Raw genomic sequence first — 18,492 nt, forward strand, 5'->3', positions numbered from 1 at the left:
ATCCCCTTAGTTTGGGGCTTTATTGTGTGGACGTGTGAAGTTGTTTACCAATTCTGTCTGTTGAAATGGGGTCAGAATGTACAGAAATTAATGTTTTTAAGGGCTGAGTGTCTATGGCTGTTGTGGTTATTTTTGTGGGGAACCCTGAAAAGTGCCAAACTCTCAGTGGTGTATAGGTATGGGGCATGCCGCCCCGCCAAGGTGTAACTTGGCGGGATGGCATACCTGCCATCCCAATGAAGAAAGAAAAATAAAAATGTAGCTAGCTATAGGTTATTTCTAGGACATTTTATTTTCTTAGTGTGAGCAAGGTTATTCGATTAGCTATAAATGGCCAGAGTTCAATCCAGATAGCTAGTTACAAAGGATCATTCAGATGAATTAAAGGCATAAAAACTGCTGCATTATTATATTAAACTCATATAAAACAAGCTATTTATAATGCCAAAGAAAATACACTTAAAGGTTAAAAATATATTTACCTTGTTGCGCCTGATGTAAATTAAGAAGAGTTCCTCAGATTAGATCGTCTACTGTAATTTAAACCGGTGAACGTTAGTTGGCTACCTTGTTTGAAGCTGATTTAACTAAGGTAACACCGTAAAAATTAATATTTCTTTACATTTGGTAACGATACCATCCTTATCCATAGCTTGTCGTAACTTATGATTCAGTTAAATTTGCGGTTATCTTTACCTACCGACACAGGAAAATAAAACAGCGATTTACCTCATTCAATATTTGCGCGTCTCTCAGCCCGAGAGACTCGAGCAAGCGATTGGTCTTCGTAGACATACGCGCTCTGATTGGCTATCCCCTTCAATTCATTGGTAGATTCTTGGTAGCGAACAGGGATTTGATTGGATCTCTCTACCAAGAATTACAGAGACTCGCGGCTTCCTCGGGGTGCCTTTAGAACTGACCTATTTTTGGCCGGACCGCAACAGCGGGGCCAGCCCTACAAACGCGAATGTCTGTGACTGACTGACTGAGTAAGTGATAAAGTTACACCGCGCATGTTTGTGACGTCGGCCAGTTCGGTCCACTTGGTTTTAACCTGCTCTTGTTATACGGTCTATCGGTGGCACCCATTTGAGTTATGTGTAATCTAATTGAGCTCATTTTTTCTGGAAAATATACACTCCAACTTTTTTCTTAAGTTATTACTACTACTACTACTACTACTACTACTAGATTCAAGATTAAAAACGCACCTCTATGCTCAGGCTTACAATCAGTTGTAGTTGAGACAGGGTGCGATAAGCCTGTAGTCATAGAGCTTTGTAGGTGGCAATCCTTTCCTTACTGTCACCTGTCAATCAGCTGTGACCCGACTTTACATGGGCTGGCTCTTGATAGGCAGGTATGGTTGTCTACCCCTCATGACTGCATGGGCTCTCCATCCCTGTCCTAGTAGATATGCAGCCATATTCTACTCCTGGCGGGGTCCCCCTCAATACATACCACTGCCACTTTACTCACTGTCTGCTATATTTCAAATTCCCTAATTGCCGTTTCCACCCTCTTCCCCACGCTGCCGGCGGGGCTCTTGCCCCAACCCTCGAGAGTGCTTCGAGAGTCGTCTGGTCTCCCCCACCTCTGCGGTCCTGCCCCTCCTTCGTCATTGCCTCCACCCTGCCCACATCTGCCGCCACCTGCTGTTCCCCATCACCGCCACCCGGCCCCACCCATCACCTGAGCCACATCACATATCATATCTTGTGCATAAACTGGCTGACATGCTGGTCACCAGTCGGCACCCTGAGCCGACCAGAGGAGGATGGGTTTCCCCCTTGAGCCTGGTTCCTTCCAAGGTTTCTCCCCATCTGCCACAAGGAGTTTTTCCTTGCCACTGTTGCCTTAGGCTTGCTCCTGTGGGGGTTTAGGCTACGGGTTTTCTGTAAAGTGTATTGTGACAACTGTTGTAAAATACGCTATACAAATAAAATTTGATTGAATTTGATTGATACTACTAATAATAATAATAATAGTAATAATCTTAAAAAATTTTTAATGACATTTAACGTGATATACATTTGATGGTAGGCCTACCATAATGTGAAGGCATTCAAAACTTGACCTTTTATAAAACCTATTAAAGAAACCACCACTAGATGGAGCCACATGCTCAATAGTCACTGAAGTCAGCATTCAGATTATGGCTAATGTTTCTCAGCTTGACAGTTGCTTTTGCAATAAAGTGTCTTCATCTGCATATGAAGGCAATATTGGTTCAAGTAGCTTAATAGCAATCTTATCTTACTGTAAAATATTGTCTCACAGTTATGTCAAGTTATATATTTCTACTTTCAAAAATAAAACTGGAACTCACTCAGACACCAGAGAGCCATCAGGCACCAGACACGCCTAATACCAGCTGATCTGGCTGCTCCAGCTGTCTGTGTCACACTGGGCTGCCTGTGTTGCATCCCTGCATATTGTATACTCCTGTGCTACTACTACTGTGACATTTGCAATGTTTCTAACTTTCTATTGTCTGCATCTGTGATGCCCTTTAACATAACACAGTGCTGCAAACCACATTTCTCTACAGGGACAATAAAGTCAAGTCAAGTTCAGTAGAGATGGCTTATATGAAATCCACTGTATTTTCCATGTGCAAGTAATTTCTGTCACAAAGGTCACATAAGTATTTATCTATAACCTTTATATGCATAGTTAAAAACAGTTTTAAGTGCATCAGGTTAAGGCCATTTTAGAAAGTGCCATGCGATTTCTGAAAACATTTTAAGAACATTATACATACTCTCCACACTGGAAGACATCTTGTGCATGTAGAGGCATTGTTATGGGCTCTGTTGTGGAGTTTCATGATTTTCCTCCATGATCAGCATGTCTCACTCTGCAATTCTGCTAGATGACTTGCTATATGTGAGAAGGAATCTGAATAAGATCATCTAGAAATTGTGTATATGAAAATAAGCTCCATATTATAATTGTTGGTGTTACATTGGTCATTTGCGGTCACTCTGCACAACAGAACTGAACAATGCCTTTAGCATCAGGTTTCTGGGGAGCTTATGATATGCCTGCTCCTAGGATAAAAAGTCAGATTATTAAAATATGAATAAAATCCAACCGGTTTATGAGTGAAGACCACACAGAACCGAGTGCCCCCGAAAGTACAGGAAGCATAGATAAACCCTTCAGACGTGGCCTTAAAACCATTTGAGCATAGATTTTGTACATGAGATGTGATGCACAAGTCAGCATGTGCCTGTTTACTCTGTACATTCAGATCAACCAGCCTGAGTCCATGTTCAGAGCAGGAACGCTGTAATGTGCGTGTGCTTACATGCCGATATGAATCATCACTCCTAAGAGACAAGCCGGATGGCTGTAGGATGGTGTTAACTCTGCTCCTGTTGTCTGTCATCCACGTTAGCCAGGGGGAATCCCCTGGAAACCAGCTACCACGCCGGGAAACCCCCTCGAAACCGATGTCAGATCAGGGAGTCGCAAGCAAGCAAATTCATTACAAACTACATATTTATTAGATCAATTACTCATTCAGTTGTCTGGTCGGGACCACAAGCCGGACATGTACAAATAATTAAAGAAACGGAACCCTATTTGTTCACGGCGTCAGTGTGTGCACTGAGTCGAGGAAGGATTACTACTCTACAGGATGCCAAAGAAAAACTGCCACGTTATGGGGTAATACTGGGGGAAGCAATATTTACGACAACGTTATCACTGTCGCCTCCAATCATGAAATGCAACCACCTAAGCTACTGCTGTAAGCAACCCAAACTCCAACTAACAGTTCTACTGTGGCAAGGTGAGTGCCACCGCTCGCGTATAGAGAGAGAGACGAGTTCGAAGTAATCACTTTTTTTTAATTTATTTGTAGCCGAACACACGGCTTTTCGTTCACCCAGTTACATGGGGTTTTTACAGTACAATCGCCGTACTGTCGTACTTCCTCCGTCACCAGCCAGCCTGTCTGCCTCGGCGAACGCCTTTTAAAACACTCATGCTCACTGTCAAGGTACTCAGCACATCGTTAAACAATGAAACATGTAAAGAGCGGTGCTGATTAGCAACCTCTAACGGCTGTGGCGCAGAGTCCGAGAGCCGCCCCGCCCACTCTCTCTCTGCAGCCAACACACAAACCACTCCCCCCTACCACATCTATATATACAGTTTAACTTGTAGGCTACAGTTGAGGCCAAACGTTTACATGCACCTCGGCTAAAGACATTCAAGCTCAATTTTTCACAACTCCACACATTTCATGTTACCATGCATTTCCTGTGTTAAGTCAATTAGGGCATCTACTTTATTTCCATAAGAGGTCATTTCAAAATAATAGCTAAGAGACATTTTTTTCAGCTTGTATGTACTATATCAAATTTTCAGTGGTTCAAATGTTTACATACACTTTGTTAGTATTTGGTGGCATTGCCTTTTAATTGCTTAACTTGAATCAAACACTTGGGGTAAGCTTCCACAGGCTTCTCACAATACTTTGCCAGAATTTTTGCTCATTCCCCCTGCCAGAACTGGTGTAACTCAGTCAGGTTTGTGGGCCTCCTTGCTCGGACATGCTTTTTCAGTGTAGTCCACAAATTTTCTATGGGATTCAGGTCAGGACTTTGTGATGGCCACTCCAATACTTTCACTTTGTTGTCTTTAAGCCATTTTGTCACAACTTTGGAGGTATGCTTAGGATCATTGTCCTGCTGGAAGACCAAGTTCTGACCAAGTTTTAACTTTCTAGCTGATGTCTTGAGGTCTTGCTTCAGTATTTCTAGATAATCCTCCTTCCTCATGATGCCATTCATTTTCTGAAGTGCACCAGTCCCATTTCCAGCAAAACACCCCCACAACATGATGCTGCCATCCCCATACTTCACAGTTGGGAAGGTGTTCTTTGGATTAAAAGCCTCTCCCTTTTTCCTCCATACATAGTGCTGACCGTCATGGCCAAACAGTTCAATTTTTGTTTCATCTGACCAGAGAGCGCTCCTCCAAAAGGCTAGGTCTTCATCCTGGAGATCACCTGCAAACTTCATTCTGGATTTTTTATGCCGGCCTTGGAGTAGGGGCTTCTTCCTTGTACAGCAGCCTTTCAGGCCATGGTGATGTAGGATTCTCTTAATGGTGGATATAGATACTTTGGTACCTGATGCTTCCAACTCCTTCACCAGTTCCTTTGTTGTTGTCTTGGGGTTCAGTTGAACGTTTCGGACCAAAGATTGTTTAGCCCTGGGAGTTAATTTGTGCCTCCGTCCTGAACTCTGCAGTGTCTGTGTGAGCCCAAGATTTTTATATTTGTATACAATTGTTTGTACAGATGTTCGTGTTACCTTCAGTTGTTTGGAAATTGCTCCTGAGGAGGAACCAGACTTGTAGAGGTCCACAATTTTTTGGCAGAGTTGCTTGGATTTTCCCATCATATCATGACAAAAAGGCAGTGGCTCTAAAATTAGGCCCTTAAATATAGCCACGTGTGCCAATTAACTTACAATTAACTCCTAATTATGACAATTGGCCAATCAGCAGCTTGTAAAAAGTAATTGCATCAATTTCTGGAATCTTCCAGCCTGTTTAAAGACACACTAAACTAGGTGTATGTAAACTTTTGACCCACTGGAATTCTGATATAGTGAATTAAAGCTGAAATAAATAGGACTCTAATCGATTGTTCTAAAATTACCTCTGATGTGAACAAAGCAGATGCCTTAATTGACTTGTCAAACTAAATGTTTGGCAACATGAAATGTGCAGAGTTATAAAAGACTTAGTTTGAATATCTTTAACCTAGGTGTATGTAAGCTTTTGGCCTCAACTGTTTGCATGTGTATACATATGTATGTATATATGTCTCTCTCCATATTTCATTATGGTACATACGTTATGTATTATTATTATCAGTTACTCATAGAAAACACAGTACATAATGAAATCTCAACAAAAATGTCAAGGTTCAGGGGGGTTAGGACCCAGGTGTGAAAAACACAAAAGGATAGATACAAATAAGGACTTTACTACAACAAAAAAAGGCAAACTCAAACAGGGAACAGATAAGGCCACGAGGGGCAAAACAACAAACTCAAAATATTAAGAACAAAAAAACACAGAACAGAACACAGGCAGGCAGGGTACAGGTATGTGGAACACACAGGCAAACACATAAAAGAAACGCAAGAAGATACATCCAGGTTCGGCACAAGCACAAGTCAGAAACAAACACAAGGAACCAGTACCTGAGTCAAGCGGACAAAGAACTTAAATAGACTGGGGTAACAAGACACAGGTGAACTCAAAGAATCAAACCAGAGGGAAGGGAAAACCAGAGGCAGGTGGGGACGATGATTAAATAACGAGACAATAATAAAATAATTGAAAGCAATAATACAATTAACCAACAGGGGAACGAGCAGGACACAAAACAGAAGTGCCGCCATCTGGCGGCCCAACAGGGAAAAACAGACAGAAACACAGAACCATGACAAAAACACACGTTTTCAACGTGCAAAAATGCCAAGATACTCACCCACACAAAGCACTGTCTATGAGCCTATAATTAAAACTTCAAAATCAGCAAAATCTAGGCCTTTAAAAGTTTTTTGACATCAATACTTTTCATATAAAAAAGGGGTGGGGCAGTGAATAAATAAATACATATAATAATGGCAAATATTGTGGCATTTAAAAAAAATTTAATCTCACAAAACTATCCAGACATTTTCCCAATGAATGTACTGTATGGCTGTGGGTTACATAAAGTTTAGCACAATAGTACCATTTATTTTACAATGTAAAAATCATATTTATGAATAATAATAATAATAATAAGAAGAAGAAGAAGAATTTTATTCCAACCAGCACCCAAAGTACTGGATGCAGACAATTGTTCAAACATAGTGTCGCCATTTTCACAATTTCAGGTGTAACAGCTGAATAGCTAAATTTCCATGATGGGTGTTTCACTTTCATGTGACACATAAACTTTTAATGACAACATTCTCAACATAGAATGAGACCATCTAACTGCTCATGATATTAGCTCTCCAACGACACCAAACATGACTTTACTGCATATTAGATTGGCTAAATAGTTTAGACAAAGACCGTGAAACAAAGTCCTGGTCCCAAAAACACTTAAGTGTGCCAGGAATCTGCTAAGATAACAAGAACCTGCTGGAAGGAGACGTTAAATCCCAACATCAAAATAATTCACGAGTTGTTGAATAGGCCTGATATATGTATGTGCTAAAATTTGGCAAAGATCTACATGGATTAAATATTTGTTTCTTCTGCATGACTTATTAAATACAGTGACTGATGTAGCTAATAAAAAGTACAAAATATATAAAACCCCGCCCATCGAACACTCAGTTGAGCCAGTAAACCTAAGTAAGGAAATGCGGTCCAAAAGAGAAACTGAAACTTCACGGCCATTTTAAAAACGGAGGAGAAAGAATCCCTAGAAAAGAAGGAATTAAAATAAATGTAAAAAAAACGGAGTGAACAGCCTGTTGTGGAGTGGAACTGAGGTAAGACAAGCTGAACGTAAAGGGCTGCGGGGAGGAATGGGAATCTGTAGGTATAATCGCATTAACCCGCGTAATTCAGGAAAACTGACAACTGGCAATACAATGGTGTGTTTAAGGCGTAGCCTGATAAGCTAAGAGCTTTCATTACAACTTTATTCAAGACTCATCTTAAAAAGAGGTCCATAGCGGGTAAAATAGACAATAAAGATAATGGCACATAGGCAATACTATCATCTCATAAAAAACACGTTCTCAACGTACAAAAATGCCAAGTTACTCACACATACAAGACATACCCCGTCTATAGCTCATTCATTCAGACTGCCAAAATCCAGGCCGGCGATTTAAAGGATTGATATCAAAATGCCACATACAAACAATTACTACGTATGCACGTTCTGCAACTCCCCATTAAAACATTACATTCAAAATCATGACTCACTCATAATTATAACTACTAGTACTGAACATGAGAAAAGCACATCAGAGTAATAGCTTTCACACGTTACTTAACCCACCACTTTAACAGCTAATGTTATATAACGACTGTTATATATACCATTCCATAAGGAAACTAAGCTCGCTCATGCTCACTTCATTTACTTCCCACTATAGTCTGTGATCATGTCAACCTTCACCTACATGCCCATTCTGCTAAAAACATATTGTTTCAACTACTCAATTTCATCATTTCATCCTAATTTCTTTCACACTGTTGTTATTTTCTCATATGCAAAGCCTTCTGGGACATACGCATCTGCTCCTATTCCCCATTATCAAGTTTTCCGGTTCTAGCTTAGCAAAACAGCAAAGACGATTCCCACCTGCAGATAAGCCTATCAAAATGCCTTATAAACCATACAAACACTAAAAGTGCATCTCCACGAAATAACAGACAACGGAGCAGGACAGCAGGGTACGCAAGTTGCGACCTAGGGAGCTCTAATTCTACGGGCTTGCCGATTCTTTTGTCAATCAAGACTCGTTGGATGGCCGTCAAATCCGTGAGTACATGCACTGGCCATATTTCACCTGCGTTTCTGATGCGTTTACACTTACACCACGGCACCCTTTGTCACAGCCACTGTTTTACATATAGGCCTATAGCAAACCGAAACTGCTAAACAGTACACGCTCATCAGACTGTACAAATTCACACAAGGATAGCCATAATTCACAACCGTTTCTTACAGGGTCACTTCACATTTCTCACTCTCAAATGATATCTCATAAAAAACACGTTTTCAACGTACAAAAATGCCAAGTTACTCACGCATAGACCAGTCCAGGCCTGCCATTAAAATATTGATATCAAAATGACGCCAAGTTACGGTACTACAAACAATATAGGCTATCTTGCCTCACCGAAATTACATAAGATGTATTCCAAAGCAATGCTACCCAATATGTCCTCAATTCTTTCATGTCACTTGACCCTGTATGTATAAGCATGCAGTACATGGACAGGCCAAACATATGTGTGGATGGCTTTCTCACAGTCAAGATTGATTGAATAGGCGTCTATATGTCCAATTTGTATTGGTATGTATGTATTTCGCTGCCCACCCCATGGGGACATTTCCCTCGCAGCTTGTTACATTCACATTTACGAACAGACATTTATACCAAGAAACATATACAATCATTCACACAACAGAAAGGCTGGCCAGCGAAATACATACATACCAATACAAATTGGACACATAGACGCCTATTCAATCAATCTTGACTGTGAGAAAGCCATCCACACATATGTTTGGCCTGTCCACGTACTGCATGCTTATACACACAGGGCCAAGTGACTTGAAAGTATTGAGGAAATATTGGGTAGCATTGCTTTGGAATACATCTTATTTAATTTTGGTGAGGCACGATATCCTATATTGTTTGTAGTACCGTAACTTGGTGTCCTTTTGATATCAATACTTTTAATGGCAGGCCTGGGTTTTGGCAGTCTGAATGAATGAGTTATAGACGGTGTATGTCTTGTATGTGTGAGTAACTTGGCATTTTTGTACGTTGAAAACGTGTTTTTTATGAGATCAATACATACGTTGAGTATATCAGTGGGATAAAATGCACAAATAACATAATATGGTGCGTACATTTTTTAATGCACCAAACTTAATTAAATTACTTTTTTGTGTTACACGTTTATATTATGTGGCCCTCACAGTGTATTATTATGTCTGTGTGTTATCATGTTCTTCTTGTGTGTATTTACAGGTCTGCCAATTTGGGTCAGAACCCATTTGTGAATCTGATCTGGTGTGTTCCGGTGTCCTGAGACAGGGGGCGCTGTTTCTAAAATGAGTTCCTCAGAGGAGATCGAGACTGACGATGGAACCCACGGCCCTGCGAGAAAGAGGTAAAAATGCATGAATCAGAGAGTTAATGTGCTGTGAGTTAGAGCTGCAGTTAGAGTATGAGTTTCACTGGAAGCTCTGTCTCCATGTGCTGTGAGTAAGAGTTGCAGTGAGAGTATGAGTTTAACTGGAAGCTCTGTCTCCATGTGCTTTGATTTAGAGCTGCAGTATGAGGATGAGTTTAACTGGAAGCTCTGTCTCCATGTGCTGTGAGTTAGAGCTTCAGTAAGATAATGTATTTAACTGGAAGCTCTGTCTCCATGTACTGTGAGTGCAAGCTGCAGTATGAGGATGAGTTTAACTGGAAGCTCTGTCTCCATGTGCTGTGAGTTAGAGCTGCAGTAAGAGGATGAGTTTAACTGGAAGCTCTGTCTCCATGTGCTGTGAGTTAGAGCTGCAGTAAGAGTATGAGTTTAACTGGAAGCTCTGTCTCCATGTGCTGTGAGTTAGAGCTGCAGTAAGAGGATGAGTTTAACTGGATGCTGTGTCTCCATGTGCTGTGAGTTAGAGCTGCAGTAAGAGTATGAGTTTAACTGAAAGCTCTGTCTCCATGTGTTGTGAGTTAGAGCTGCAGTAAGAGGATGAGTTTAACTGGATGCTGTGTCTCCATGTGCTGTGAGTTAGAGCTGCAGTAAGAGTATGAGTTTAACTGGAAGCTCTGTCTCCATATGCTGTGAGTTAGAGCTGCAGTAAGAGTATGAGTTTAACTGGAAGCTCTGTCTCCATGTGCTGTGAGTTAGAGCTGCAGTAAGAGGATGAGTTTAACAGGAAGCTCTACTCCGTGTGCTGTGAGTTAGTGCTGCAGTAAGAGAATGACTTTAGCTGGAAGCTCTGTCTCCATATGCTGTGAGTTAGAGCTGCAGTAAGAGGATGAGTTTAACTGGAAGCCCTGTCTCCATGTTTGTTCACAGAGTCCGGGTAGAGAGGGCAGGGTCACCTGTACCCAGCTGTCTGTCTTTGAAGAGTGATAATTCAAGGCATCTTCCAATCAACTTCAGAGGAGAGTTCACAGGTGATCAAAGGTAACGATACAAGTTCACATTGACACTATTGTTGAATTAAACTTAAATTTAATTGCCAACTTTCAGGTGTAGTGGGGTGCAGGATAGCACGTTCAGGTCCACATCGGTGTATTAAATCATTTAAGTGTCATGATGTGTTTTAGGCCTTGTCCACACGTATACAGATTTTTTAAAAACGTAGTTTTTTCCCTCCGTTTTGGCCTCCCGTCCAAACGAAAATGGCGCTTTAAGTCACTGAAAACTAAGGTTTTTGAAAACGCCTTCCAAGGCGGAGATTTTTTCAAAACTCCGGTTTCTCTGTCTTCGTGTCGACAAGAAAAACGGAGCTTTATGAAAACGCTGAAATCATGACGTCAACTCGCATTTGTTACCATGGCAATTGGTGTATTGCGCATGCGGCAATCGTCGTTTTAGCGTTCTCCTATGGAGGGAGATATTTTTTAAAACACCGGTCGTGTGGATGGGATTTTTTAAATTTTAAACGGAGGGGGAAATCACTACTTTTTCAGATTAATCCGTATAGGTGCGGACAGGGCCTTATATCACGTTTGGATGTGCTGTGAGTTAGAGCTGCAGTAAGAGTATGAGTTTAACTGGAAGCTCTGTCTCCATATGCTGTGAGTTAGAGCTGCAGTAAGAGGATGAGTTTAACTGGAAGCTCTGTCTCCATGTGCTGTGAGTTAAAGCTGCAATATGAGGATGAGTTTAACTGGAAGCTCTGTCTCCATGTGCTGTGAGTTATAGCTGCAGTAAGAGGATGAGTTTAACTGGAAGCTCTGTCTCCATGTGCTGTGAGTTAGAGCTGCAGTATGAGGATAAGTTTAACTGGAAGCTCTGTCTCCATGTGCTGTGAGTTAGAGCTGCAGTAAGAGGATGAGTTTAACTGGAAGCTCTGTCTCCATGTGCTGTGAGTTAGAGCTGCAGTATGAGGATGAGTTTAACTGGATGCTCTGTGTCCATGTTTGTTCACAGGGTCCAGGTAGAGAGGGCAGGGTCATCTGTACCCAGCTGTCTGTCTATGAAGAGTGATCATTCAATGCGTCATCCGGTCAACTTCAGAGGAGAGTTCACAGGTGATCAAAGGTAATGATACATATTCACGTTGACACTTGTTGAATTAAACTTAAATTTAATTGCCAACTTTCAGGTGTAGTGGGGAGAAGGATAGCACGTTCAGATCCACACAGGTGTATTAAATCATTTTAAAGTGTCATGATGTGTTTTAGGCCTTGTCCACACGTATACAAATTTTTTAAAAACGTAGTTTTTTCCCTCCGTTTTGGCCTCCCGTCCACACGAAAATGGCGTTTTAAGTCACTGAAAACTAAGCTTTTTGAAAACGCCTTCCAAGGTTGAGATTTTTTCAAAACTCCGGTTTCTCTGTCTTCGTGTGGACAAGAGAAACGGAGCTTTATGAAAACGCTGACATCATGACGTCAGCTCACGCATCTGTTACCCTGACAATTTGTGTATCGCGCATGCGGCAATCGTTTTAGCGTTCTCGTGTGGAGGGAGATATTTTTTAAAACACCGGTCGTGTGGATGGGATTTTTTTTTTTAAACGGAGGGGTAAATAACTACTTTTTCAAATTAATCTGTATACCTGCGGACAGGGCCTTATATCACATTTGGATGTGCTGTGAGTTAGAGCTGCAGTAAGAGGATGAGTTTAACTGGAAGCTCTGTCTCCATGTGCTGTGAGTTAGAGCTGCAGTGAGAGGATGAGTTTAACTGGATGCTCTGTCTCCATGTGCTGTGAGTTAGAGTTGCAGTAAGATGATGAGTTTAACTAGAAGCTCTGTCTCCATGTCCTGTGAGTTAGAGCTGCAGTAAGAGTATGAGTTTAACTGGATGCTCTGTCTCCATGTGCTGTGAGTTAGAGCTACAGTAAGAGGATGAGTTTAACTGGAAGCTCTGTTTCCCTGTGCTGTGAGTTAGAGCTGCAGTGAGAGGATGAGTTTAACTGGAAGCTCTGTCTCCATGTGCTGTGAGTTAGAGCTGCAGTAAGAGGATGAGTTTAACTGGAAGCTCTGTCTCCATGTGCTGTGAGTTAGAGCTGCAGTAAGAGGATGAGTTTAACTGGAAGCTCTGTCTCCATGTGCTGTGAGTTAGAGCTGCAGTAAGAGGATGAGTTTAACTGGATGCTCTGTCTCCATGTGCTGTGAGTTAGAGCTGCAGTAAGAGGATGAGTTTAACTGGAAGCTCTGTCTCCATGTGCTGTGAGTTAGAGCTGCAGTAAGAGGATGAGTTTAACTGGATGCTCTGTCTCCATGTGCTGTGAGTTAGAGCTACAGTAAGAGGATGAGTTTAACTGGAAGCTCTGTCTCCATGTGCTGTGAGTTAGAACTGCAGTAAGAGGATGAGTTTAACTGGAAGCTCTGTCTCCATGTGCTGTGTTTAAGAGCTGTAGTTAGAGGATGAGTTTAACTGGAAGCTCTGTCTCCATGTTTTGTTCACAGGGTTCGGGTAGAGAGGGCAGGGTCACCTGTACCCAGCTGTCTGTCTATGAAGAGTGACCGTTCAATGCCTCATCCAACCAACTTCAGAGGAGAGTCCACAGGTGATCAAAGGTAATGATACTAGTCCACATTGACACTATTGTTGAATTAATCTTAAATTTAATTTCCAACTTTCAGGTGTAGCTGGGTGCAGGATAGCACGTTCAGGTCCACGCGAGTGTATTAAATCATTTTAAAGTGTCATGATGTGTTTTAGGCCTTGTCCACACGTATACTGATTTTTTTTTAAACTTAGTTTTTTCCCTCCGTTTTGGCCTCCCGTCCACACGAAAATGGCGTTTTAAGTCACTGAAAACTAAGCTTTTTGAAAACGCCTTCCAAGGTGGAGATTTTTCAAAACTCCAGTTTCTCTGTCTTCGTCTGGACAAAAAAAACGGAGCTTTATGAAAACGCTGACGTCATTACGTCAACTCGCGCATCAGTTACCATGGCAATTGGTGTATTGCGCATGCGGCAATCGTCGTTTTAGCGTTCTCGTGTGGAGGGAGATATTTTTTATAACACCGGTCGTGTGGATGGGATTTTTTTTTTTTTTTAAACGGAGGGGTAAATAACTACTTTTTCAGATTAATCCGTATACCTGCGGACAGGGCCTTATATCAGACTCAGATGTGCTGTGATTTAGAGTTGCAGTAAGAGTATGAGTTTAACTGGAAGCTCTGTCTCCATGTGCTGTGAGTTAGAGCTGTAGTAAGAGGATGAGTTTAACTGGAAGCTCTGTCTCCATGTGCTGTGAGTTAGAGCTGCAGTAAGAGGATGAGTTTAACTGGAAGCTCTGTCTCCATGTGCTGTGACTTAGAGCTGCAGTAAGAGGATGAGTTTAACTGGAAGCTCTATCTCCATGTGCTGTGAGTTATAGCTGTAGTAAGAGGATGAGTTTAACTGGAAGCTCTGTCTACTTGTGCTGTGAATTAGAGCTGCAGTAAGAGGATGAGTTTAACTGGAAGCTCTGTCTCCATGTGCTGTGAATTAGAGTTGCAGTAAGAGGATGAGTTTAACTGGACCTTCTGTCTCCATGTGCTGTGAGTTATACCTGTAGTAAGAGTATGAGTTTAACTGGAAGCTGTGTCTCCATGTGCTGTGAGTTAGAGCTGCAGTAAGAGGATGACTTTAACTGGATGCTCTGTCTCCATGTGCTGTGCATTAGAGCTGCAGTAAGAGGATGAGTTTAACTGGAAGCTCTGTCTCCATGTGCTGTGAGTTAGAGCTGCAGTAAGAGGATGAGTTTAACTGAGAGCTCTGTCTCCATGTGCTGTGAGTTAGAGCTGCAGTAAGAGGATGAGTTTAACTGGAAGCTCTGTCTCCATGTGCTGTGAGTTAGAGCTGTAGTAAGAGGATGAGTTTAACTGGAAGTTCTGTCTCCATGTGCTGTGAGTTAGAGCTGCAGTAAGAGGATGAGTTTTACTGGAAGCTCTGTTTCCATGTGCTATGAGTTAGAGCTGCAGTAAGACGATGACTTTAACTGGATGCTCTGTCTCCATGTGCTGTGCATTAGAGCTGCAGTAAGAGGATGAGTTTAACTGGAAGCTCTGTCTCCATGTGCTGTGAGTTAGAGTTGCAGTAAGAAGATGAGTTTAACTGGAAGCTCTGTCTACTTGTGCTGTGAATTAGAGCTTCAGTAAGAGGATGAGTTTAACTGGATGCTCTGTCTCCATGTGCTGTGAGTTATAGCTGTAGTAAGAGGATGAGTTTAACTGGATGCTCTGTCTCCATGTACTGTGAGTGCAAGCTGCAGTATGAGGATGAGTTTAACTGGAAGCTCTGTCTCCATGTGCTGTGAGTTAGAGCTGCAGTAAGAGGATGAGTTTAACTGGAAGCTCTGTCTCCATGTGCTGTGAGTTAGAGCTGCAGTAAGAGTATGAGTTTAACTGGAAGCTCTGTCTCCATGTGCTGTGAGTTAGAGCTGCAGTAAGAGGATGAGTTTAACTGGATGCTGTGTCTCCATGTGCTGTGAGTTAGAGCTGCAGTAAGAGTATGAGTTTAACTGAAAGCTCTGTCTCCATGTGTTGTGAGTTAGAGCTGCAGTAAGAGGATGAGTTTAACTGGAAGCTCTGTCTCCATGTGCTGTGAGTTAGAGCTGCAGTAAGAGTATGAGTTTAACTGGAAGCTCTGTCTCCATATGCTGTGAGTTAGAGCTGCAGTAAGAGTATGAGTTTAACTGGAAGCTCTGTTCCATGTGCTGTGAGTTAGAGCTGCAGTAAGAGGATGAGTTTAACAGGAAGCTCTACTCCGTGTGCTGTGAGTTAGTGCTGCAGTAAGAGAATGACTTTAGCTGGAAGCTCTGTCTCCATATGCTGTGAGTTAGAGCTGCAGTAAGAGGATGAGTTTAACTGGAAGCCCTGTCTCCATGTTTGTTCACAGGGTCCGGGTAGAGAGGGCAGGGTCACCTGTACCCAGCTGTCTGTCTATGAAGAGTGACCGTTCAATGCATCCTCCATTCAACTTCAGAGGAGAGTTCACAGGTGATCAAAGGTAACGATACAAGTTCACATTGACACTATTGTTGAATTAACTTAAATTTAATTGCCAACTTTCAGGTGTAGTGGGGTGCAGGATAGCACGTTCAGGTCCACATCGGTGTATTAAATCATTTAAGTGTCATGATGTGTTTTAGGCCTTGTCCACACGTATACAGATTTTTTAAAAACGTAGTTTTTTCCCTCCGTTTTGGCCTCCCGTCCAAACGAAAATGGCGCTTTAAGTCACTGAAAACTAAGGTTTTTGAAAACGCCTTCCAAGGCGGAGATTTTTTCAAAACTCCGGTTTCTCTGTCTTCGTGTCGACAAGAAAAACGGAGCTTTATGAAAACGCTGAAGTCATGACGTCAACTCGCGCATTTGGTACCATGGCAATTGGTGTATTGCGCATGCGGCAATCGTCGTTTTAGCGTTCTCCTATGGAGGGAGATATTTTTTAAAACACCGGTCGTGTGGATGGGATTTTTTTTATTTTAAACGGAGGGGGAAATAACTACTTTTTCAGATTAATCCGTATAGGTGCGGACAGGGCCTTATATCACGTTTGGATGTGCTGTGAGTTAGAGCTGCAGTAAGAGTATGAGTTTAACTGGAAGCTCTGTCTCCATATGCTGTGAGTTAGAGCTGCAGTAAGAGGATGAGTTTAACTGGAAGCTCTGTCTCCATGTGCTGTGAGGTAGAGCTGCAATATGAGGATGATTTTAACTGGATGCTCTGTCTCCATGTGCTGTGAGTTATAGCTGCAGTAAGAGGATGAGTTTAACTGGAAGCTCTGTCTCCATGTGCTGTGAGTTAGAGCTGCAGTATGAGGATAAGTTTAACTGGAAGCTCTGTCTCCATGTGCTGTGAGTTAGAGCTGCAGTATGAGGATGAGTTTAACTGGATGCTCTGTGTCCATGTTTGTTCACAGGGTCCAGGTAGAGAGGGCAGGGTCATCTGTACCCAGCTGTCTGTCTATGAAGAGTGATCATTCAATGCGTCATCCGGTCAACTTCAGAGGAGAGTTCACAGGTGATCAAAGGTAATGATACATGTTCACGTTGACACTTGTTGAATTAAACTTAAATTTAATTGCCAACTTTCAGGTGTAGTGGGGAGAAGGATAGCACGTTCAGATCCACACAGGTGTATTAAATCATTTTAAAGTGTCATGATGTGTTTTAGGCCTTGTCCACACGTATACAAATTTTTTAAAAACGTAGTTTTTTCCCTCCGTTTTGGCCTCCCGTCCACACGAAAATGGCGTTTTAAGTCACTGAAAACTAAGCTTTTTGAAAACGCCTTCCAAGGTTGAGATTTTTTCAAAACTCCAGTTTCTCTGTCTTCGTCTGGACAAAAAAAACTGAGCTTTATGAAAACGCTGACGTCATTACGTCAACTCGCGCATCAGTTACCATGGCAATTGGTGTATTGCGCATGCGGCAATCGTCGTTTTAGCGTTCTCGTGTGGAGGGAGATATTTTTTAAAACACCGGTCGTGTGGATGGGATTTTTTTTTTTTTTAAACGGAGGGGTAAATAACTACTTTTTCAGATTAATCCGTATACCTGCGGACAGGGCCTTATATCAGACTCAGATGTGCTGTGATTTAGAGTTGCAGTAAGAGTATGAGTTTAACTGGAAGCTCTGTCTCCATGTGCTGTGAGTTAGAGCTGTAGTAAGAGGATGAGTTTAACTGGAAGCTCTGTCTCCCTGTGCTGTGAGTTTGAGCTGCAGTAAGAGGATGAGTTTTACTGGAAGCTCTGTTTCCATGTGCTATGAGTTAGAGCTGCAGTAAGACGATGACTTTAACTGGATGCTCTGTCTCCATGTGCTGTGCATTAGAGCTGCAGTAAGAGGATGAGTTTAACTGGAAGCTCTGTCTCCATGTGCTGTGAGTTAGAGCTGCAGTAAGAGGATGAATTTAACTGGAAGCTCTGTCTCCATGTGGTGTGAGTTTGAGCTGAAGTAAGAAGATGAGTTTAAGTGGAAGTTCTATCTCCATGTGCTTTGAGTTAGAGCTGCAGTATGAGGATACGTTTAACTGGAATCTCTGTCTCCATGTACTGTGAGTTAGAGCTGCAGTAAGAGGATGAGTTTAGCTGGAAGCTCTGTCTCCATGTGCTGTGAGTTAGAGCTGCAGTAAGAGGATGAGTTTAAGTGGAAGTTCTATCTCCATGTGCTTTGAGTTAGAGCTGCAGTATGAGGATAAGTTTAACTGGAATCTCTGTCTCCATGTACTGTGAGTTAGAGCTGCAGTAAGAGGATGAGTTTAGCTGGAAGCTCTGTCTCCATGTGCTGTGAGTTAGAGCTGCAGTAAGAGGATGAGTTTAACTGGAAGCTCTGTCTCCATGTGCTGTGAGTTAGAGCTGCAGTGAGAGGATGAGTTTTCATGGAAGCTCTGTCTCCATGTGCTGTGAGTTAGAGCTGCAGTAAGAGGATGAGTTTAACTGGAAGTTCTGTCTCCATGTGCTGTGAGTTATAGCTGCAGTAAGAGTATGAGTTTAACTGGAAGCTCTGTCTCCATGTGCTGTGAGTTAGAGCTGCAGTAAGAGGATGAGTTTAACTGGAAGCTCTGTCTCCATGTTTTGTTCACAGGGTTC

General features: G+C 42.1%; 1 protein-coding gene and 1 long non-coding RNA gene across 3 annotated transcripts in view; both read left to right on the forward strand.

The window, feature by feature from the left end:
- The window catches only part of LOC118218904, a 284,420-nt gene that overhangs the window by 159,193 nt on the left and 106,735 nt on the right, over window positions 1-18,492 (forward strand). The window lies entirely within an intron of this gene.
- LOC118218959 lies at window positions 7,431-15,854 on the forward strand. Its single transcript, XR_004763603.1, has 4 exons — window positions 7,431-7,526; window positions 9,753-9,894; window positions 13,374-13,484; window positions 15,795-15,854. It is a non-coding gene; the product is annotated as an uncharacterized LOC118218959 (long non-coding RNA).

The sequence above is a fragment of the Anguilla anguilla genome, chromosome 19, assembly GCF_013347855.1.
Source record: "Anguilla anguilla isolate fAngAng1 chromosome 19, fAngAng1.pri, whole genome shotgun sequence".
Taxonomy (NCBI): Eukaryota; Metazoa; Chordata; class Actinopteri; order Anguilliformes; family Anguillidae; genus Anguilla; species Anguilla anguilla.